The sequence below is a fragment of the Narcine bancroftii genome, chromosome 10, assembly GCF_036971445.1.
Source record: "Narcine bancroftii isolate sNarBan1 chromosome 10, sNarBan1.hap1, whole genome shotgun sequence".
Classification (NCBI taxonomy): domain Eukaryota; kingdom Metazoa; phylum Chordata; class Chondrichthyes; order Torpediniformes; family Narcinidae; genus Narcine; species Narcine bancroftii.
The window spans coordinates 34,499,312-34,523,322 of record NC_091478.1 but is presented as its reverse complement, the minus strand read 5'-3'; the positions used below and the strand labels follow the sequence as shown (position 1 = coordinate 34,523,322).

The window sequence follows — 24,011 nt, the reverse complement described above, 5'->3', positions numbered from 1 at the left end:
ACCTTGGTTGTACCTTTCTGTTAATTTATGTAATGCTATCTTCGGTTTCCCCCTTTTCCACAAGAATTTCCTTATTATTCTCTTTAGTTCATTAAAGAATTTCTCTGTTAAGGGAATTGGCAATTATTGAAATAAGTATTGTATCCTTGCAAAGAAATTCATTTTAATGCAATTTACCTTCCCTATCAACGTTAGCAGTAATTCTTTCCAATGTTCTAAGTCTTCCTGCAATTTCTTTATTAGTGGCTGATAATTTAGTTTGTACAGGTGGCTTAAGTTATTATCTAACCTAATACCTAGGTATCGGATTGCTTGTGTTTGCCAGTTAAATGGTGATTCTTTTTTAAATTCTGTATAATCTGCATTACTCATTGGCATCACTTCACTTTTATTTGTGTTGATCTTGTACCCCGATATTTCTCCATACTCCTTCAATTTCTTATGTAATTCTTTTATTGATATTTCTGATTCTGTTAAGTATACTATGATGTCATCTGCAAATAAACTGATTTTATACTCCTTTATTTTTATCCCTTTTATTTTATTTTCTGTTCTTATCAGTTCTGCCAATGGTTCTATTGCTAAAGCAAACAATGGACATCCCTGTCTAGTTGACCTACTTAATTTGAATTGGTTCGATACATATCCATTTACTGTTACTTTCGCCGATGTTCCATTATATAATGGTTTAATCCAATTAATAGATTGAACCTCTGTAATACTTTAAATAAATAATTCCATTCTACTCTGTCAAAGGCTTTTTCTGCATCTAAAGCAACAGCCACTGTTGGCTTCCTATTTCTTTGAACTGCATGAATTAGATTAATAAGTTTACAGACATTATCCACTGTTCGTCTTTTCTTAATAAATCCAGTTTGATCTTGTTTTACTAGTTTTGGTACACAATCGGCCAAACTGTATGCTAATAATTTCACTATTATCTTATAATCTGAATTAAGTAAGGATATTGGTCTATATGATGCTGGTGTTAGTGGATCCTTCCCCGTCTTTGGTATTACTGTAATTATTGCTGTCTTACATGAACCTGGCAAGTTTTGTGTTTCTTCTATCTGGTTCATTACTTCTAGGAGAGGAGGAATTAATAATTCTTTAAATGTTTTATAGAATTTTATTGGGAATCCATCCTCTCCAGGCATTTTATTGTTCGGCAGCTTTTTTCATGTATCCTGTACTTCCTCTATTTCAAATGGTTTTATCAGTTTGTTTTGTCCCTTGCAATTTCGGCAGTTCAATTTTAGCTAAAAACTGTTCTATTTTATCATCTTTCCCCTCGTTCTCAGTTCGGTATAATTGTTCATAAAATTCCTTAAAGTTCTCATTAATCTCTATTGGATTATATGTAATTTGTTTGTCCTTTTTCCTTGATGCCAATACAGTTCTTTTAGCTTGTTCTGTTTTAAGTTGCCAAGCTAATATTTTATGTGTTTTTTCTCCCAGTTCGTAATATTTTTGCTTTATTTTCATTATGTTCTTCTCCATCTTGTATGTATGTAATGTTTTGTATTTTTTTTATCCTCCAATTCTCTCCTTTTTGTTATATCATCCCTTGTTGCTAGTGCTTTTTCTGTACTTACTATCTCCCTTTCCAACTACTCTATTTCCCGATTGTAGTCTTTTTTAATCTTAGTTACATAACTTATTATCTGCCTTCTAATGAAGGCTTTCATTGCATCCTATAATATAAATTTGTCTTTCACTGATTCCATATTTATTTCAAAATATGTTTTAATTTGGCGTTCAATAAACTCTCTAAATTCCTGCCTTTTAAGCAGCATGGAGTTTAACCTCCATCTATATGTTCTTGGTGGGGTGTCCTCCAGTTCTATTGCTAATAACAGGGATGAATGATCAGATAGCAATCTAGCTTTATATTCAGTTTTCCTAACTCTCCCTTGAATATGGGCTGACAACAAAAACATATCAATCCTTGAGTATGTTTTATGCCTACTTGGATAATATGAGTATTCCTTCTCTCTTGGGTGCTACCTCCTCCATATATCCAAAAGTTTCACTTCCTGCATTGATTTAACCATAAATTTCACCACTTTATTCTTTTTACTTGTCTTTTGTCCAGTTTTATCCAACATTGGATCAAAATTAAGGTTAAAATCCTCTCCTATCAATATATTTCCTTGTGTGTCTGCAATCTTCAGAAAAATATCCTCATAAACTTTTGATCTTCCTCATTAGGTGCATATACATTGAGCAAATTCCAAAATTCTGAATATATCTGACACTTTATCATTACATACCTCCCTGCTGGATCTATTATTTCCTCCTCTATTTTGATTGGTAGATTTTGATTAATTAATATAGCTACACCTCCAGCCTTTGAATTATAGGATGCTGCTGCTTCGTGTCCTACCCAGTCTCTCTTTAATTTGTTATGTTCCACTTCAGTTAGATGCATTTCCTGCACAAATGCTATTTCTATGTTTTTCTTCTTCAGTAAATTTTATAGCCTCTTCCTTTTAATTTAGTTATGTATTCCATTAATTTTTATAGTCATATAGTTCAACATGGCCATTTCATACTTTGTTTACACCTCATTTCTGCTTCCTCACCACCACCATCCCTCTTTTCCCCATTTTCATCTGTTTTCCATTTTTAAACGCAATGTATGACAACACATTTAAAACATAAAATACTCCAACAACTCCCACATCCAATATTACCTTAACCCCAAATCCCCCCCCACCCCCGAGTTGTTGGGCAACCACAACTCCCCTTTCCATTTGGATTGCGATCCTGCTCGCAAGCATCAACTGATTTCGCAGTGACGATTATTCTCTCCCACCCAACCCCCCCCAGCAAACACTTTTTTTTTTAAAACACGTATAACAAAGTTCTCCCTTTTCTCCCCCTTCCTTCCTTCCCTTCTCTTTCCCTTCTTTAGTTCTTTACATATACATTGTTTTTACATCGTTATGTATACTTTATCGCTGTTCTTCTTTCTTATTACATCTCTTCATCTCTCGTTCTGTCTTTCAAACTTTCTGCAAATTCTTGTGCTTCCTCCGGATCTGAGAACAGTCTGTTTTGCTCCCCGGGGATAAATATTTTAAGCACAGCTGGATGTCTTAACATGAATTTATAATCATTTTTCCATAGGATCAATTTTGCTGTATTAAACTCCTTCCTCTTCTTTAAGAATTCAAAACTTATGCCTGGGTAAAAAAATATTTTTTGACCCTTGTATTCCAATGGTTTATTGTCTTCTCTAATTTTATTACTTGCCTGCTCCAGTATATTTTCTCTTGTCGTATATCTCAAAAAATTTTACTAACATGGATCTTGGTTTTTGATGTGTCTGCGGTTTCGGAGCTAGTGTTCTGTGAGCCCTTTCTATTTCCATTTCTTCCTGCATTTCTGTCATTCCCAGGACCTTTGGGATCCATTCTTTTATAAATTCCTTCATATCTGTGCCTTCTTCATCTTCCTTTAGGCCCACTATTTTTATGTTGTTTTGCCTACTATAATTTTCCAACATATCGGTTTTCTGAGATAATAACTCTTGTGTCTCTTTAATTTTTTTTATCACTTTCTTCATAAGTCGTTTTCTTCCATTTCTACAGCCGTTTCTCGTTCTTCCACATTTTCTACTCTTTTCCCTATTTCTGTCATGACTAGTTCTAATCTTTGCATTTTATCTTCTGTTCTTTTCATTTTTCTTTTAATTGCACTAAATTCTAAGGACAACCATTCTTTTAATGCTCTCATTTGTTCTTCAAAAAAAGCTTTCATCTATATTCTGTATATCTGTTTTACTTTCTATTTCTCTGTGAAGATCTTGGTCATCTTCTTCCTCTTCTTCTGTGTCTGTACTGTGTTTGTCTTCTTTTATTTGTATCTGTGTCTTCTGATTTTTCTGATGAGTTGCTTGTCTCACTTTGTCGGGTCTCTTCTTGCTTGGCCTCTTGCTATTGGTCCTCTCCTTCTGAGCTGCTCATCTGTCGAGCCTCCTGCTGGATGATAAATAAACTTGAACCTGATTTGTCTCTTTCCCATACATCAAGTTCTGACAGAGGTTTAAAATTAGTCCCACACCCTAACCCAAAACATCCAATTCTCTTTGCTACTGGCACATTCTCATTATTTAGCCCAAACTATTATGTGGTATATTCCAGGTCACAATCTAGTTTAGAAAGGAAATGTTAAGTTTTGACAATAATTTTAAGCCCATAAACTCTGGTTCCTAAGCCTCCTGTCAATTAATTTCCTTCTTGATCAAAGTCCTTCATAATTCTGAACACACCTGGAAGGGGAAGAGGTGGAGAGACAAGTAAGAGGGAAAGATAAAAGAAATTCGTCCCTTCCCAGTGGTCTCTTCCTCTACTGTCTCTCCAATTCTCTGCCATGAGTCCAATTCCTCTGCCCCTCCCCAGATTCTTTTCCTCTTTTTATACATCACAAGACCAGAGGACAAATGTGCAAAGTTAAGGGAGGGAAGTTCAGGGGAGACATCAGGGGTACGTTTGTGTTTTTTTTAATACACACAGAATGTGGGTGCCTGGAACGCCTTGTCGGGAATGGTGGCAGAGGCCGAAACACTGGGGGCATTTTAGAGACTATTTCCTGCCTTTGAAATCCATGCCGCCCAATTGCACCCAATTAACTGACTAACCCCATGCATGTTTGGGAGGAAACCCGAGCACCCAGAGTAAAACTAACACAAGTCACAGGGAGCATGTCCAAACTCCTCACAGACAGCACCGGATTTGAATCCGGTTCGCTGGTGCTCTAATAGCAGTGTGCTATGCTGCCCAATTGAATAAAGAGCATGTGAGCTATGACATATTTTACTCACCAAATTACTTCCCAATAGCGTATGCTTCGCCAATTCCACCAAATCCACAACCAACACACTGGAGGAAGGTTGTAAGTAAGGTAGAGACAGTGCAGAAAAGATTCTCAGGAATGTTGCCTGGTCTGACAGATTAGGGTTGTGGGACAGTTTCCCTGAAACAAACAAAACTATTATCTGATTGCTCAAGTACAACCTGACAAAACTGGGTTTTCCAATTCTTGGTGTAAAGCACACAGACACACAGCCAGACCATCAAACATAGCCAGGACAAGTATTGATATCATCCAAATAAATGTAAATTGTTTCATGAATATGAGATCTCGGATGGTCAGTGTGAGCGGTTCCTTTGGTCGTTCAGCATTCTCTCTGCCAGTGGGAAGAAGCCATTTCTCAGCCTGGTGGTGCTGGCTCTGATCCTCTGTATCCCTCCCCTGATGGGAGTAATGGGAGGATGTGGTGTGTGGGTGGCAGGGGTCCATAATGATTTTTCGCACCTGCTTTAGATTTGTTGGGGGTGGGGGGAGGATGGAGACACTCTTATGGCCTGTGGATTGACCTCCGATCCATTTCTCTGCAGTAATGTGATGCAGCCAGCCAGGACGCTCTCGTTAGAGCTCGTGTAGCAGGTTGACATGATGGTGGCCAGTAGCCTTTCCTGCTTCAGTCTTCTCAGGAAGTGCAGTGGCTTTTCAGCCTTCCTGATGAGTGAGGAGATGTTGAGTGTCCACAATAGGTCATTAGTTAAGTGAACGCCAAGGAACTTGGTGCTCTCCACTTTCTCCACTACAGAGTTATTGATGTGTAGTGGAAGGTGGTCATTCCTGGTCCTCCTGAAGTTGACGATTATCTCCTTCATCAAGGGTGACCATATAGAGCTTTATAAAATCAAAAGAGACATAAGTAAACAAAGACTTTACCCCAGGATTGGAGAATCTACAACGAGATCGTATAGATTCATAGAACACTACAGCACAGAAACAGCCCCTTTGGCCCTTCTAGTCTGTGGTGAACTTTTTTTTGCCTCGTCCCACTGACCTGTGCCCAGTCCATAGCCCCTCTGTGCCTCTCCCATCCATTTACCAGTCCAAATTCTCCTTAAATGTTAAAATTAAGCCTGCACTTTCAGTGTGATGAAGTTTCCCCTAAACATTTTCCCTTTCAATCTTAACCCACGTCCTCTGCTTTGTACCATACCTACCCTCAGTGGAAAAGGCCTACCTACATTTACTCTGTCTATCCCCCTCATAATTTTAAATACCTCGACCAAATCTTCACTCGTTATTCTATGCTCCAGGGAATAAAGCCCTAGCATGTTTAACCTTTCCTTGTAACTCATTTCTTGAAGTCCGGGCAACATCCTAGTAAATCTTCTCTGCACTCTTTCTATCTTATTGATACCTTTTCTGTAGTTAGATAACCAGAACTGCATATAATACTCCAAATTTAGCCTCACCAATTTCTTACACAACTTTACTGTAAGAGAGAGCAATAATTTTAAAGGGAACCTGAGGGGTACATTTTTAAACAGAGATTCTGCATATGGAACAAACTGCCAGGGAAGGTGATGGAGACAGGTTCAATTGCAATATTGAATAGAAATTTGAACAGGTACATGAATAGAAATGGTTTAAAGGTTTAAGGGCCAAACACAGACAAATGGGATTACTGTATAGAGACATCTTGGTTGGCATGGATGTTGTGGTGAAGGGCTAGCTTCCTCAGTGTATTGCTCAATTAAACTATGAATGGGGGTGTTTTGTTATTTTACCATCACACCCACATTGGAAGCTAAGTTATTGGGTATATTTAAAGTGGAGGTTGATATATTCTTGATTAATAAGTGTGCCAAAAGCTTTGGGGAGAAGGCAGGAGAATACATCAACCATGACTCAAAGGGCAGAACAGACTTGATGGGCCAAATGGCCTGATTCTGCTTCAACGTTTGATAGTCTTGTGCACATGAAGGACACTCAGTGTCTCTGAAGAGACTCTTTGTTGCTTCTTTCTTCCTATTGTTAGGGGCTCCTGATAATGCTCATGCGACTCTTTGCCTTATACCAGACAAAAGTTGAAGTACATTGTGTGTATGACAGGGTAGTGGTTAGCACATTGCCATTACAGTGCCAATGACCTGGGTTCAAATCCACCACAGTGTGTAAGTTTTTATGCTCTCCCTGTCTCTGTGGGATTTCCTCTGGGTATGCTGATTTCCACCTACCCTTCCAAACGTCCAGGGAGTGTAAGTTAATAGGGGTGACATGGACTCATGGGCCAGAGAGGCCTATAACCATGCTGTACGTCATTTTGATTGCATGACTTATTCTCCAATGTTTTCACTGCCTGGCCAGAATGAGTACTGTTTTGTATATAAAAAGTCACAGAAAAATGGGAACTCTTACTGCTTTATCACCATAGATAGAGGGAACTCCGTGCGGAAGAGGAAATTCTCCCTGATCAGTGGCGCAGAAGGATAAATGGTGCAATTACATTGGCACTTTGCATCAAATTCTATCAGATGCCAGTCCAGAAATCACAATAGAGCATAAAATGAAGACTCTAGACACTTATAGGATTGAATGGGCACCTCTCTCTGTGTCAAGTTTAGTTAATTAGAGAGGTAAGAAATATCTAAATATAAACTTTGCTCAGCACAGCCTTTTTGTGGTATCAGAGCTTCACCAATGAGAGAACATTTCCCTTCTGAATCTGCCTAGCCATCCTGTACACCTACCACTGGACCCTGCCCTACTGGCTTTTTCAACTCTATCCTCACCCAGTTACACCTCCATATTTTTATGTTCTCACCCTCATATATTCCATTCCCCTCACCCTAACTTCAGGTTCAGTTCTCACAACTTCAATCCTCCCTCTGCATGCTCCCTCCCTTTAGATGGTCTCGCTCTCTTCCCAGTTGCTCACAACTGTCACATCAAAAACCTCCACTTAGCTAAAGTAACAAAAACACAATGTCTTACCAGCTCTGACATTGCAGCTATCAAGTGACACAAACAACTTTGCCTGTACAAACATGCACAATGGCTTGAGCTTCATGCACTTAATGTTAGAGGATGGCCTAGAAAAACTTGGGAAAATTTACTGCATGGTGCTTGCTGACATTTTAGAAGGTCCCCTAGCTGTGACCTGCTGAAACATCCCAGTGCCTCCCATCATGTCAAAACAGAACAGGTTATTTAGTCATTCAAGTTATGTGGAATCATGCAGAATTTAAGAAAAACAGGTTCCTTGTATTATTATGCCTGACATTGAATAACATCAAAACCAATTAATTGAGAATTATATAAATACTATCCAACTTGTGCATTAAATTTTCCACTCACTCTGACCACAATATACTAAAAACTATATATTGAATATATATGTTGATGAAATCATTTTCATTATAACTTTGACCATATTACAAAGAAATGGGCCCTAATATATCTTCCTTCATGGAATTTGAGGGATACCAATTGCAGTCTTGCCCCCGAGTTCACCTCAGGCACCCCTGAACCAGCGTTGTTATGCATTTTCTCCTCCATGGACTTAGCAGCCAGTGGCCATCTCCTAGGGTGGTCGCTTAACAGAGAGCTGGCTCGGACCGAGGTGCCTTAAAGGACCAAAGGTTTAAAGCATTGAGATATGGATGGTCACTTAATGGAGGGCTGTGCCTGGACTAATTGGGGGTAGTTGGGATGCTAGGGAAAGCAGACTTGCATTGGGGCTGCCATGTAGCACCAAGTTTTGTATAACTACCAACAGTCCGACCAGCACTGGTGAGCAGACTTGATATAATTTCTCAGATTACATCTCAAAAAGAACAATGCACAGTGGATGGTGCCATTTGACCCTTTGTCCAAAAGGAAAGTGTAAGAGGTTCACACAAGGAGTGTGATCAATCATACTGCGATAATACAAACTTTTCTTCTCACAGTCCCTTGGGGTCATTGATGACTTGATTCCATTCTGGATCCATGGATTGTGAGATGACTGACAGGGTCAATGTAGGACCTGCAGCCTTTGCCACCAATAAAGCACTCTGCTGAGGTAGGTGGGTAGGTAAACTTGTAGGAGGTGTGCGCCTTACATCACTTGCAATTTGTCGCTATATAATCCTGACTCATGAAATTCAGATTCTCTCTGAATTTTCGCTGTTTCTCCACTTTTAGTCACGGGCCCTGGGAATTCTGAGGAGTTAATGGAGATATTGCACTTTTCAAAACGTTTTTGAGAATATCCTTCAATCTTGCTCCTCTGTCCATTTGGGAAGCTCTTCTCATGACAGAGCTCAAGAATCTGGAGTATCAGGTGTGCAAATAACATGACTTGCCCAGCAAAGCCAACTGGGTGTAATTGAGGCCTTGCTGCTGGGCATGTTGCCCTGTCAAAGGAAGTTTAACTGAAATAAATAATGCAAATGTGGTTAAATCACAAGACCAATATCTTTCAAGGACTCTGCTCAGAGCTGTAGTCCCAAATGAATTATTGATTCCAAATTCATTTTTAGTTTTAAATTTATTTGACTACTGTAGGGATCAAAATAGCATGTTTAGCCTGCAGATGTGCACACGGTGGCAACTAATCTGATCATTGTGAAGTGTGTGTGTGTGTGTGTGTGTGTGAGAGATGGGAAAACTGATCTAAAATTATGAACATGAAGGAAACTAAAATTCATACATCAGTTAATGGCTGTAACCAGTACAAACAGGATGAGCTTGGGGATTAGGATCCAGGAAAGCAGAGTCAGCGTGATTAACATAAGAATCTTCTAGTCTTTGTGACAAGAGCAACCATAAGACTAAGATAAGGAGTGGTAAGGAACAATAGAATGTAGGAAGTTGAGGTAGTCTGGATCAGATAAGGGTCTCCTAGCCCTGGACAGAAGTACCAAGTCCTACATATCTAATTAGCTAACCTTACACAGATTTATACATATTAAATTAGCCAACCCTAGACAGGATGAGCCAACTCTACATACCAAGAGACTGTAGCCCCGAGAATCAGGAAGGTGTGAATAAGGACAATGATGGGACACCGACAGGATACCCCCTGGTCCTCCAAGTATACCGAAATTGCACGTAGGCAGGAAGGATTGCCTAATGCCAAACCTCTCCAGCAGGAGGCAGAAGAATGTAAGGGGGAGGGTATTCCTATACTGAAATCAACTGTATAAAAGTTGGGTGAGCCCCAGTGTATGTGTGTATTCCCAGGGTAAGGGGAAGCACCCAACTTTGCATTGTTGTAAAATAAATGTTCTTTGTTCTCAATTTTTGTCTGGAGCGAAATCTGTGAAGGTACTTCTGTTTCTAACATGTGTGTGAGAGATTCAGTGATGAACCTTCAACAACTCTCAGCATTTGACAAATACAATTACCATCATCTGATCACACTCTCCAAGATCAGATGGCTCTTGTCCATTCTCGCAATCGTAACCAAGAAGTCATACTTAACATTTACTTTATGTTCCTATTGTAATTCTTCTTTGGCTTGGCTTCGCGGACGAAGATTTATGGAGGGGGTAAAAAGTCCACGTCAGCTGCAGGCTCGTTTGTGGCTGACAAGTCCGATGCGGGACAGGCAGACACGATTGCAGCGGTTGCAAGGGAAAATTGGTTGGTTGGGGTTGGGTGTTGGGTTTTTCCTCCTTTGCCTTTTGTCAGTGAGGTGGGCTCTGCGGTCTTCTTCAAAGGAGGTTGCTGCCCGCCAAACTGTGAGGCGCCAAGATGCACGGTTTGAGGCGTTATCAGCCCACTGGCGGTGGTCAATGTGGCAGGCACCAAGAGATTTCTTTAGGCAGTCCTTGTACCTTTTCTTTGGTGCACCTCTGTCACGGTGGCCAGTGGAGAGCTCGCCATATAACACGATCTTGGGAAGGCGATGGTCCTCCATTCTGGAGACGTGACCCACCCAGCGCAGCTGGATCTTCAGCAGCGTGGACTCGATGCTGTCGACCTCTACCATCTCGAGTACTTCGACGTTAGGGATGAAAGCGCTCCAATGGATGTTGAGGATGGAGCGGAGACAACGCTGGTGGAAGCGTTCTAGGAGCCGTAGGTGGTGCCGGTAGAGGACCCATGATTCGGAGCCGAACAGGAGTGTGGGTATGACAACGGCTCTGTATACACTTATCTTTGTGAGGTTTTTCCTCACAATAGGAAAAACCTCCTATTGTAATAGATACACTGTAATGGACTAAATCTTGCAGATTATTTACAATGAAGAAAACACAATACAGCATCTCATCAATTTCACTTATTAACAGGCTCAAATTTTAATTGATAGACTGCAACATATCAGCCACTTGTTTTTTTCTTTTAAATTTTAGACATACAGTACGGTAAGGGGCCATTTTGGTCAATTACCCTACATTTTGAATGGTGGAAGGAAGCCAGAGCACCTGGGGAAAACCCACACAGAGATGGGGAGAACGTACAAACTCCTTACGGACAGCGTGGGATTTGAGCCCTGATCCCGATTGCTGGTACTGTTACACCTTTGCGCTAACTGCTATACTAAGCATGCCACACCAATCTCTCCTCCACTTTCTCCCCAATGCCAAACAAGTTCGGCCACACCAATCTCTCCTCCACTTTCTCCCCAATCCCAAACAAGTTCGGTTTCCATATAAACCATATAACAGTTTACAACGCAGAAACAGGCCATATCGGCCCTTCGAGTCTGCGCCGGATCACTTGAACAACCATTTCAAAGCCTTTTTTTACTCTGGCACTCATTTCACATTGGACCATCTTGAAATGATAAATGTCTTCTAACTTTGCCTATAACAGTTCATGTTACTTTGCCTTCCTTTTATTAGTTCCTTGTTTGCTTTCTACTCTATTTTACCCTATTATTCATTATCGTCATTATTACTTCCATGTGTCAGTGTTCGATCCAATAGATGATCAAAGGTTTAAAATTCGGGACTGAAGCATCATCTCTGTACTTTCTCTTGCTGCATTCATCCTCTGTCCACTGTCAACAAACTCAAGCCAACTCCCTCGAGCTGAAGAATTTGGACAATCTCTGTCACCTCCCTTCTCTCACTGACACAAATTTCATAAACTTTTATAAACGGATAGAGAATAAATGAGCGTGTACCTGCTTTTTTCTTCAATCTTAACAAAGCCCACCAACAGTGAAAAATTCCTTCCTTCCATCCACACAATTGCCCTTCTGCTTACTTGCTAAAAGCTCAACAGGATCCTTTTTATTGGAGAAATCAGTTTTCCCAGATTCCTGAGTCGGGGTTCAGTCCAAAATTTTATCTGCCTTTTGCTCCTTTAATGAACCTATTGAGTTTCTCTTGCACTTCTGTGTATGGTACTTGAACTCAGCATCTACAGATTTTCCTTTTTTCTCTTTTGTCCTGAATTTTGCATTTCTATGCCAAAAATGCCTATTTTTCACCCATGCGCGCACACACCTCTGCTCTCTCTCAATTATTAATTTCTCTAGGTAGGTTCGTCCCCAGCAGTGGTAGAACACAGGAGTTTGCACTCTACAAGTTGCTCCCAGAGACGGGATGTGTAATGAGACAAACACTGATCACTTCTTAGTGAAAGATGCACTTAGATCTGCCTAAAACTTGTTGGTCTTCCCAGTTCGAATGCTATCGACTGGCATCTGCCAAGAGGCGAGTATAGATACTGAGGAATGCACTAAAGGTGTAGTCACCTTAAACATTCTGTGGGGAAGGAATGCAGCCTAGGGTCCAGCCACCATAGGACAGTCAGGGTCTGGGCCCTGAATAACAGCCTTTCAAAACACATCAATAATGAAACGTTTGGGTACGAACATGAGTGATGTTGATATATTGTAAGTGAACAAAATCAAGTTAAACAAGAAAGTCTGCAGATGCTGGGGTTGAGTTCAATACAACGTAAACAGTAAATACAATCCTTATCCTCTTGCAGAAGCAATTTTATTCAATACACAAATGTGCTGGAGAAACTCAGCATCTCATGCAGAAATGCATAGAAAATAAAGGGTTATTTCAGGGAGAAGAAAAAAATAGGCAGGTGTCTGTATAAAAAGGGGAGGGAGGAGGAAGATCACAAACTAGAAGGTGAGACGTAATAGGAGGGAAGGGAGAAGGATGGTGACCATTGACTTCCAATGGATGCTGTTGACCTGTTGAGTTTCTCCAGCACATTTGTGTATTGAATAAAATCGCTTCTGCGAAAGAGGATAATGATTGTATTTTATGAATAAAGTTTACTTTGCAGGAACAGATCCATTTCTCGCAAATTCTTCTCAAAATAGACTTTGTTTTTGCAGGTTGCCAAGTGCTGCATAAAATGGTGTATTCATTCTGGTCTAAGACAGAAGGAGCAGCGGATGAAGGGCTCAAGGTGCATTTTCACCTCTGCTACAGAAAAGACACGGAGTTTCTCCAGTTTGTTTCAATGCAACATGATAAGTTACTTTGGCAACATTCAGGCCCCTCTACATTATCTGGGACGTTGACCAGGAGGTGCTAATGGGAGCTCGCACAATGTATTGAGTCCCAATGACGAAATCCAGTGAAATGACCCCAAAGCTCCCCTGGGCTACCCCATTCTACCCTTGGAACTTCCGCGATTTCCCTCCTCAGCTCTGGCGACACCGAGTCATTCTCGTCCCAACGTCCGATGGAGCGGTCCGACTCCCCCAACCCCTCCCCAAGTTCGATCCCGCCTCGGGGAATTCCGCAAAATACGACCACAGGCGAAACCTCAGACTTGGGCAAGGTTCAACTCTTACCTGCGAGGAATCACGATCGAAACCAAATTTGTTTGAAAAACTCTGCGAGAGAGAAGCAAAAGTTGGGCGCCCCACCTCCTCGCCAGCCGCGCTGACAGAAAGGGACCTCCCATCGCCTGGGAGGAAGCATTTGGCTTTCGCGAAGAAGAAAGTTGGCGTTGAGAAAAAGTTCTGACCCGGAGCACATGCCGCCCGAACCCACCTCCCCCAAGCGCAGGAGCCGGCGCCCTGCTGTTTAAAGCCCCGAGGTGCCGCGTATCGGTGCCAGGGCATCGACTCCAGAGCACACACACACACCGCTTACGGCAGAAAGTCGCCCCTTCTCAAAAGACATAACGCCAATAAATAATTAATCCACTAATTATTGGTGCTGGAGTTCTGAACAGCATCTCCAGCCCCCGTCTTTGTTGATCGCCCCGCGGTTCCGTGCAACTCCCAACTTCCCTTGGCCGGCTGCAACGTCTCTTCACTCTGTGCCCTCAATGGCAGAGAACGTCAAAGCAAGTTTCTATTTCCCCGGACCCACCTCCAAACGGGAAGGGATCAGTTGCATTTGCAAAGCGGGAAGTTGACAACGGAGGGAGTTGCTCTTGGTGCGGGAAATGCCCAAGGGGTTGAACAGGATTTGGGTTGGTGGAAGAGACCTCCTGCTTTCTGTCCACTTAAGGTCCAACTCGCATGATCATTCAATGACACCATGGCTGGTCCTGCCCTCACGTCTTCCAGGTGGAGAATTCCAATTATTTACTATCCTCGTGGAAATGTCTCCCCAACTTGGGACACCACACCCCCTCATTGGAGACTGACCAGCCTGGTCTCCCTACGTTTCCCCGTGATAGACTTAAGAAAGGACCAATGTTCTTTAATCTCCCTACTCGGGGCAAATTTCAAATCAGCAATTTATCTATAGATAAATGTTTTTAAGGTACTCAACTGGGCATTCAACATGGCCAAGAGAAAATGCAAGTTTCTCAGATAAGATCTTGGGAGACAATAACAAACATGACATAATCATACGCGGCCAAGGTTGGGCTTTGAAAATCAAGCAGTTTTAATCAAAAAGCTAACAACTGAAGATAGTTTTTTTTTGCAGCAGGTTTTAAAATGGTTAGTTTGGTCTTCACTGTATTTATCTTCCAGGAGAATAAGGTACCAAGACTTTTGTCTGATGGTTATTATGTGTACCGAAGGATGCATCTTGAGTACTTACGGCATGATTTAGGCTGTAGACAATATTCAGAAAACCTAGGTGATTTGATGTTTTGTTCTCAGTCCTCTGGAATATGCCAAGGACAAGCTTCAGTTTTGCTTGGGAGTCCTTGCAAGGAATTCAAGCACTAAGTTTCCCTGTTTGCTTTTCAAAGGGGTTTGTGGATTTATTGCAGACAATTTTTAACTGTTAATCAAAAGTGTTTTTCTTTCATAGCCAGAAGGGGAAGGAGTTCACCTCCCAATTATATACCAAGATTGCATCATTTCCATTCTTGAGCAGCCGAACTCTAATTGGGACTAAGGCAGGGAAGGCTTCTCTCCCGATTATTCAGATAAAGCCCAAAGCCCAAATGCAATGAACCCCTGTGCACTTCCTGGTTGGATCCAGAGATTACTCCCCATGCCTGGGCTTGTAAAATTTCTGCTGTGTGTTTTGGATATTTCTGGTTCACTTTTTAAAAATGAAATCTTAGCCTTGGAAAGCTGCAGTGCATGTGACAGACTTTTGAATGCCAGCACTTTAATCATACTTGTCATATTGGAACAAGGAGTGACCGTGTCTTATTTAATTCAATATCAATGGAACTTTGATCTACTTCCTACTCTTTTATTGAATGATGAGTTTTAGATGGAAGGACCCCACTCCTCCTCTGGCTTGTTTGAATTTAGAAAAATTGAGAAGTGCCTCATTTGATTCTTCTCTTAAATTTGAAGAAACTTGGTGCCCATTCATAAAATATTTCCATATGATACAAGTTCTAACATTTTACTTTTGGAGTTGTTGTCCATTCCTAATACCATCAAATTCTTCTTATGGGTGAGGACCAGACTTCTAATCTTCCTAGCGTTTTTTTTTAAATGTTGTTGTTTTCGTTTTTCATACTTCTCTGTGGATTGTCACCTTGTGGTGGTGGAGACGCTCGTGTGGTCCTGTGAACCTGAGCGCAATGTCATCTGGAGCTATGCTCCTGGTAGGGTCACCCACGGCGGTAAGGTCGAGGGTGAGGTCCCTGACAAAGAACAATCCAACCCTCAATGGTGGAGTAGGCGGATGAAGTTACTCTGACCTCAATGGCTGTGAAGGTGGACGAAGGCTGCAACAAATCCATCAGCTGCAATCATGGTTTTTGTGCCATTGGAACAAGTTGGTTGATTTGTGAAGTATCGTGTGCTGCTCGGAGTGTGACATCAAATACACATTAAACAAATACATGCACAGGCACCTTCGCTCTGTAAATCAACAGATCACAGGCCATCACCCTTGACCTCGAGGGATTGCCACGACTTATTTTATAGATTAATACGGGGTTTTTTTTAGTATAACATGAATTTTTTTCTTTCTCTTTGACTCTATGGTGAGATGAAGACTACTATTTTTTGGTTGTTGTATATTAGAATCTTGTCAATTATGTATCCTTAATCTTTCCATGCCTTGTCTATTGCATGTTTCATATTACATTAAAATTCAATAAAAAGATTGAGCTGAGGGGAACTGAACAGGTCAGCAGCATCCTTGGGTAGAAATGGTCAGTCAACATTTCAGGTCAGGATCCTTTATTGAGATTTTGAGTTCTTCCAGCTTCCCATTGTTTAACCAAAAGGTTCGAATTTGGAGATGCAAATGACATCTTATAGTTCAGCACCTCCTGTACATTCTGCCCTATTTTCCTTCCCTACTGAATAATGAATTCATTTCCCTCTTAGATATATAATGAGGGAAAGTGGTCGGAGGTGATGAGACCCCATGCATTCCTCACACGCAACGGTCAGAAACTCTGGAAAAATGAATGTTTCTCACTTGGTGAGTAGATCTACAACCTGCAACAACTTTTACAATCTTGAAAAATCTTGAGATCACTCATGTCTTGTGCATCTTCTGGATGGATTCTGATATCCTGTTTGGAAGTTTTTTGACCTCAGAACACCTGGGTGAAAGATTGCTTCTCAAGTTTGAAGATTCCTATTGTCATGTACTAACTTGCAAAATGTAATAATACACAAAAGTAATCAACTATGGCCTGTCTTAAAGGTACACCACTGGCATAGCTCGGCATCCCCAACAAAAGAAAAAGAGAGTACCCTCAGAAACACCAAGACTGTGCTCCTGAAGCTACACAGGCAAACCAGAGCTCTCAGATGCAAAACACTGATACAATCATGATGCTTTCAACTCCTGAGGCCCCTTCTTGAACTCTTGTTGCCCTTGGCACCCTCTTGAATCCCAGACCTGATACCTGGTTCCTGTGAGCCCATCTCCATCAGCCCATAGCCGCTGAGCCTCTTGCTGGTTCACTGCCTCAGTCACTTTCCCTGTAGGGCCATTTCTCAGAGGGAGAGGGAGGGTGGGGGGTCTCCTACTGCTGGTGCCTGTGCCATTGTTATGATCCATCGTCAACTGAAACCCCTCAAGGTCCACTGCCAAACATGGCTACTGGCGTGGTTTTCAAATGTTTTAAAGAAACCATTGGCCCCTTTCTTTCTTTGGCTTGGCTTCGCGGATGAAGATTTATGGAGGGGAAATGTCCACGTCAGCTGCAGGCTCGTTTGTGACTGACAAGTCCGATGCGGGACAGGCAGACACGGTTGCAGCGGTTGCAGGGGAAAATTGGTTGGTTGGGGTTGGGTTTTTCCTCCTTTGTCTTTTGTCAGTGAGGTGGGCTCTGCGGTCTTCTTTAAAGGAGGTTGCTGCCCGCCGAACTGTGAGGCGCCAAGATGCACGGTTTGAGGCGATATCAGCCCACTGGCCCCTTTAACCAGATGTTTAAAGCCTGTATGGTACTGTCAGCATTACAAGCGGGCAGTAAGCCCCTGTGAAGGAGCACTGTGTCCCCGATCCTTGCTCTCCCAGGCAGTAGGACCCTGCAGAGGATCACTGTGTCCCCACTAGCAGCAGGGCTGCCATTTTCTTAGGCTGAATTTTGGCATAGGTGAAGTAAGCTTGGTGCCAACCCCAAGCTTGCTTGTAACTGGAATATGTGATTCACTTATATCAAAAGTGACAAGTTGGACAGACGAGTCAACTTCTGCTGAGGTTAGTGGAGGCATCCTAAATTAGCTATTTCAGCAGGGCTTTGGGACACACAGCTGTCACTGGTTTCTAAACTGGTAACTGTTGGGTTTTCAGGAACAGATGCCAGACCAAACAGCCAAAATTAATCATACAAATTTCAGATTGAATCGGGGGCAGGTTTCTTCTTTTATCCCTCCAATCAGCAGCTAATGCACAGATGCACCCTCAGTTGAGTATGGGCCATTTCCACGGAGACATTGCCTCGGTTTTTAAATGAACTTCCAAGCTAAGTAGTCAGGAATGCAAGGAAAAGGAGCTGGCCTCTTAACCCTGCTTTCCACTTTGCTATGGATTTGTTTGAATTATGGCTAAATTGACATAGTGCTCACAAATTATTACTACATATTTTGATCCATTAAGTATATCAATTTTGGCAGTATATAAGAGTAAGAAATAGGAGCAGTAATAGGCCATTTCATCCTTCGCCCCCCCCCACTCCACCATTCAAGTTCATTGTAACATTATACAGGTTGTACCTCTAATCCGGTGCTCTGTGGTCCGGCGATTCCCGTAGTCCGGCATGTTTTGAATCTGCCACCATTAGTTTGTGGATTTGCCACCAGGACGGCGCTGTTAGCAGCGCTAATGCACCAAAATCTGCTTACACTGCAGCCAAGTGTTTTCATGTTGCAGTCCTGTTAATTTCTCATATTCAGCTGTATTTTAGCCCTTCAGGATCTCATCCAAGAGACCAAAAGGTGCAGAAGATGGCATTGGTGCTCATAAGCATTTCCTTGCGCGTCAATTTCTGTTTTCCCACATTTTCTGTGGTCCAGCAATGGCCAGGTCCCAATGTTGGTGGATTAAAGAGGTACAACCTGTCCTAGGTCCTACTCTTCACTAATATTTATTAAGGCCCTACTGTATATCCTATCCATATTTGATTTCCCAAAATTACTTACCTTGCACAGTCAATGATCTGTTCAACTTTACATCTGATCCATATCCTTGGACTTCCTGCCTTACTATCTACAACACCACCACTTGCATCATCACCAAACCTACTGATCATACCTCCAACATTCACATGCAAGTTGAAAGAAGGTCACTAATGAAAGATCTCATTACCGATCACTGTGGTATATCACTGACCACAGACTTCCGATCAGATAAGGATCCTTCTACCAATATCATCTGTGTCCCATCACCAAGCCAGTTTGGTACCTAATTAGCCAGTTTGCCTTGGATCTCTCTACCAACCTTCCAAGCAGGACCTTGCTAAAGGCAATTTTAAAAACATCTACTGCCCTGACTTCATCCATCTTCTTACTTAACTCATCAAAAGTAGTGAGTCAGGATGTCCCTTGCATAAAACCATGCTGACTATTCCTGATTAACCTCTCCCTTTTCAATTGTACACAAATCTTATCCCTTAAAACTTTCTCCCTGACACTGATGTAAGACTCACTGGCTTATACCTGCTTCCCTTCAGGAACAAATAAAGGAAAACCTCCAATCTTCTACAATCTCACCTGTTTGCATTGATGGGAAAAAGAATCGGAACCTTCAGGTTGCTGGGATTCCATAACTCAGATCTTTCCTGGAGCCCACACATTGAAGTAACCATGTAGAAGGCATACCAACGCCTCGACTTTCTAAGGAGATTTGACATGTCGTCAGATGCTCTATGAAACCTCAACAGCCTGCACTATGGAATCTACACTGATTGATTGCAATCACAGCCTGGTTTGGTGATGTGAGCACCCAGGGAGGGAGAAAGCTTCAGAAGGTAGCAAACATAGCCAGGTCCATCACAGGCTCAGACCTCCCATCCATTGCAGACAAATAGAAGGCGGCAGCCGACATCATAAAGGATCCCTGCCATCCTGGTCACAACCTCTTTTCCCTGGTCACCTCTTCTTCCGTGAGAAGCTACAGAAGCCTGAAAACCAGCATCTCTACGTTCAAAAACAGTTTCTTTCCAACAGCTGTCAGACTCAAACCTCCCTTTGAATACTGATCATAGATTGCACGCACTATTGCATCACTTTGTTGCACTACAATAACTGGAATATTTATCATCTACCTTATGTATTTATAACACTGGCAGGTTCCCCCAAATTGTATACCACCTGACTTGGACATATATAGTGCAGGTCCTTTAGGAGTCTAAGTCTTACAGTGGATTAAATTATTGTGCAGCATTCTAATTTTTAACTCCATGTTCCACACCCAAGTGCAAATTCAAATCCATTCAGCCTGCTCCTAATCAGACATACTGGATAAGAGAGATGAAAGGTAATGTTAATTAATAAATATTCTAGGGATGAAGGGGTTGGCCTATGAGGAGAGACTGAGTCGTCTGGAACTGTACTCGCTGGAATTTAGAAGAATGAGAGAGGATCTTATAGAAACATATGAAATTATGGAAGGCATAGATACGATAGAGGTGGGTGCTTCCATTGGTAGGGGGAGACCAGAACTAGGGGACATAGCCTCAAGATTCAGGGTAGAAAATTTAGGCCAGAGATGAGGAAGAACTGCTTTTCCCAGAGGGTGGTTGATGAATCTGTGGAATTCGCTGCTGTTTGAAGCAATGGAGGCGATCTCAGTAAGACCAGGTTGGATAGATTTCTACACAGTTAGGGAATTAAGGGACGGGAGAAAAGGCAGGTCAGTGGAGATGAGCATATCATCAGATCAGCCATGATCGCATTAAATGGCCGAGAAGCTCAATGGGCCAGATGGCCTCCTCTTCTACGTCTTATGTTCTTGTGTTAGCGAAGAAAAAAAACTTATAATCACCCAAAATATTTTTAAAAATAGCCTAATAAATTTTATTGATAAAAATTATTTTTCAGATCCTGGACAATAAAAGGTGAGTTATTCTCATGAGAATGGATAAATACTGCTGATATAGAGTTTTACAACATGGAACAGCCCATAAGCCCAACTTTTTCATACCAACCAAGCTAACCACCAAAAAGAGTCCCATTTACCTTTAAACCTTTCCTATCCATGCACCTAACGAAACATATTTTAAAGGTTGCTAATTTATTTGACCACTTCTTCCTCTGTGGGGGGTGAGGTCTGGGCCTGATGTCCCGCTCAGCCAGGGAAAGTACATGCGTTAATACATAGCCTCACCTTTCTCCATGTAGTGATCTCTGCGTGGCCACTGTCTGGGTTTCCAGGCAGGAGGCCACTGCAAATGCCCTCGCCTACATTATTACATCCTTAGCAACACCTTCGAGGTGTCCCCTGTTTTCACTGAGTTTGCTACGTCATGGCACGACTGAGTGCCTGGCAGTATAACTGGATGGGTGGGCTGAGTCCATTAGTCTTGTACACAGCCAGCCTAAGAGAAGGAAAACTCAGATTTCAAACTTGGGGAGATGGGGCTCGTTAGCCTCGTCAGGCCATCCATCTATGAGAAGGGCACACTTGCGTAACACCTACGACCCGAGGACCTGGCAGTCACCATGGCAGATAAACCCCAGATGTAAAGGATGGGGCCAGTCCTGAACACAACCTAAATAAAAATCCATTGTGCAGGCTCGAAGGGCATGCCCACGTCTACGATCCTTCCTAAATCTTCGTTCGCAATGCCAAGCCATGACTTCTTCCTCTGACAGCTCATTTCATGTATCTACCACCTTCTGGGTAAAAAAGATGCTCCTCAGGGGCCCAATGAAATTTTCCTCCTCTTCCTCTCACGTTAGACTCCATTACACTGAGAAAAGGTCAATGACCATTCACTTTACATGCCTCTCGTGATTTTATAGATCTGCAATAGGCCCCTCTCAGTGTCCATTGCTCCAGGGAGAAAGGTTCTAACCAATCCTTCCTTTCCTGAATCAGTGATCCTAGTAAGAGAATTAGCATAAGCTTTGTGACACATTTTGCAATTAATTAATTTTAGTCAGAAACAAGAATTCCAACACTATACTCTCCCTCATACAGAGATAGACAGACACATACTCACTCTTACAGATAATTTAGCAATTGTTTTTTTTTAAAAAAAGGAGTTTAAAATATTGTCTTTATTTTCAGAATCTTTTGAATATTTTCTTGCCTTTGCCAAAGATACAGATTTCTTTTGTTTATTTGCCCCGTGCCGCAAGTTTTAATTTGCAATCAAACAATTCACGTGATTAAAGTGCACATTCCAGATTTTATTCAAGGGTATTTGTGCGCATTTTGGTTTGACCATTGTAAGGTAAAACATCATGAGATGGGAATGTGTAAGGAGTTACCCTGCCCTGTACAGGGCAGTGAATGAGTGAGACAAACACCAGGCTGAGTCGAAATCAGGGTTCTTTGTTCTTTATTACCGGATTGTAACACTTGCGACTAACCATGTTAGTCGGAGAATGCATTCTGCCGTTATCAGCAAAATGGTGATTTTTTATACCCTTGGATACATGCTTAGAACATCATCATATCATTACTTGTCCAATGACTAAAACTGTTGCTATCCTTTCCCTGCTAGCTTCCTGCCTCTCAATCCATCAATGTCTCTCTTATCTTGTAAGTACAAGGATGCATTTACATCTTGTTACAGCCCTGTACAGGGCAGGGTAACTCCTTACACATTCCCATCTCATGATGTTTTACCTTACAATATGTAGAAATTACTGCACATTTTATACATTGTCCCCTATTTCAGCGCACCATAATGTTTGGGACATTTGGCTTCACAGATGTTTGTGATTACTCAGGTATGTTTAATTGCTTCATTGGTACAGGTATAAGAGAGCTTGGCTTGCTTCTAAGCTTTTGATCACTTTTGGGGTGATCAAAAGCTTAGAAGCTTTTTCAACTGAGGACCAGAGTTGTGCCAATGAAAGTCAAAGAAACCATTCTTGTAAAACAAGAATAAAAAAGACATCGTCCAAACCTTAATGATATTCCTAACTGCTGAAGAAACAACATACTGGTGAGCTCAGTAGTCACAAAGGGATTGGCAGGCCAAGGAAGACCTCCACTGTTTATGACAGAAGAATGCTCAGCGTAATGAAGAAAAGTTTGTCCAGCAGATCAGGAACGCTCTTCAGGAAGCAGGTGTGACATGTCAAGGACAATTGTACACAGAAGACTTCATGAACAGAAATACAGAGGCTACACTGCAAGATGCAAACTACTAGTTAGCCACAGAAACAGGATGGCCAGGTTACAGTTCGCCAAGAAGTATTTAAAAGAGCCCGCAGAATTCGGGAAAAATGTCTTAGTGGACAGATGAGACCAAGATTAACCTGAATCAGAGTGATGGCAAGAGCAAAGTATGGAGATGTAAAGGAACTCTGCCCAAGACCCAAAGCAAATTGCCTCATTTGGGAAACATGGTGGTGGGGGTGCTATGGCCTGGGCACATATGGTTGCCACAGGTATTGGTGTACTTATCTTCATTAATGATGTAACTGCTGATAGCAATAGCATCTGCTCAAGTTCGAGCAAATGCCTCCAAACTCATTGGACGGCGCTTCATCCTTCAGTAGGACAATGGTCTCAAACATACTGCTAAAGAAACAAAGGAGTTTTTCCAAAGCTAAAAACTGGAAAATTCTTGAATGGCCAAGTCAATCACTCAATCCAAATCCAATTGAACACACCTTCCATATAACTTGGAAACAGGCCCATCAGCCCCACTTCCATACCAACCAAGCTATCGACCCAAGAGAATCCCACTTCCCCTTAAACCAGGGGTGTCAAACTCAAATTCACGGAGGGCCAAAATTAAAAACTTGGACTAAGTCGAGGGCCGAACTAAATATTTATTGAAAATTTTCAACAACATCTGCACGTTTTCTCTTCTTTCAACATATGTAATGTTAACCTTTAGGATATAACTTTAGGAGGATAATGTTACAGGTCAGGAGTAGGTAGCTCAAGTTCACCCTTTGCTTGACCTGAGGGAAACATATTTGGTCCCTGTGGAGATGCGGTCAGCATTCACAGGCTGTGTCCATTTTGGCCTGCATCAGGACTCAGCATTTTCTGCTCACTCCTCAGGCTCTAGGCCTCTATTCACCCTCGACCCACCATCCCTCTACCTGACCAGTCCTTTACCCAACCTCTACTCACCCCTCACTCCACTCGCTCTGCCTCTACCCACCCCATCCTATACACTCCCCTCTACTGCCTCTCCCCTCAACCTGTTCCTCCCTCTACCCGTCTCTCACGCTCTAATCACCCCTCCCCTACTCGCCCTGCCCCTCC

At 42.0% G+C, this 24,011-nt stretch overlaps 1 protein-coding gene across 2 annotated transcripts in view; it reads right to left on the bottom strand.

Moving 5' to 3' along the window:
- Positions 1-14,114, bottom strand: part of slc16a12b (solute carrier family 16 member 12b) — a 57,213-nt gene extending 43,099 nt beyond the window's left edge. The window contains exon 1 of one of the 2 annotated variants that reach the window (XM_069900610.1): positions 13,571-14,114. The gene's annotated coding sequence lies outside the window, so the exon portion shown is untranslated. The remainder of the gene's footprint in view (positions 1-13,570) is intronic. The other variant, XM_069900611.1, reaches the window with a different exon arrangement.
- Between the last annotated feature and the right edge of the window lie 9,897 nt (positions 14,115-24,011).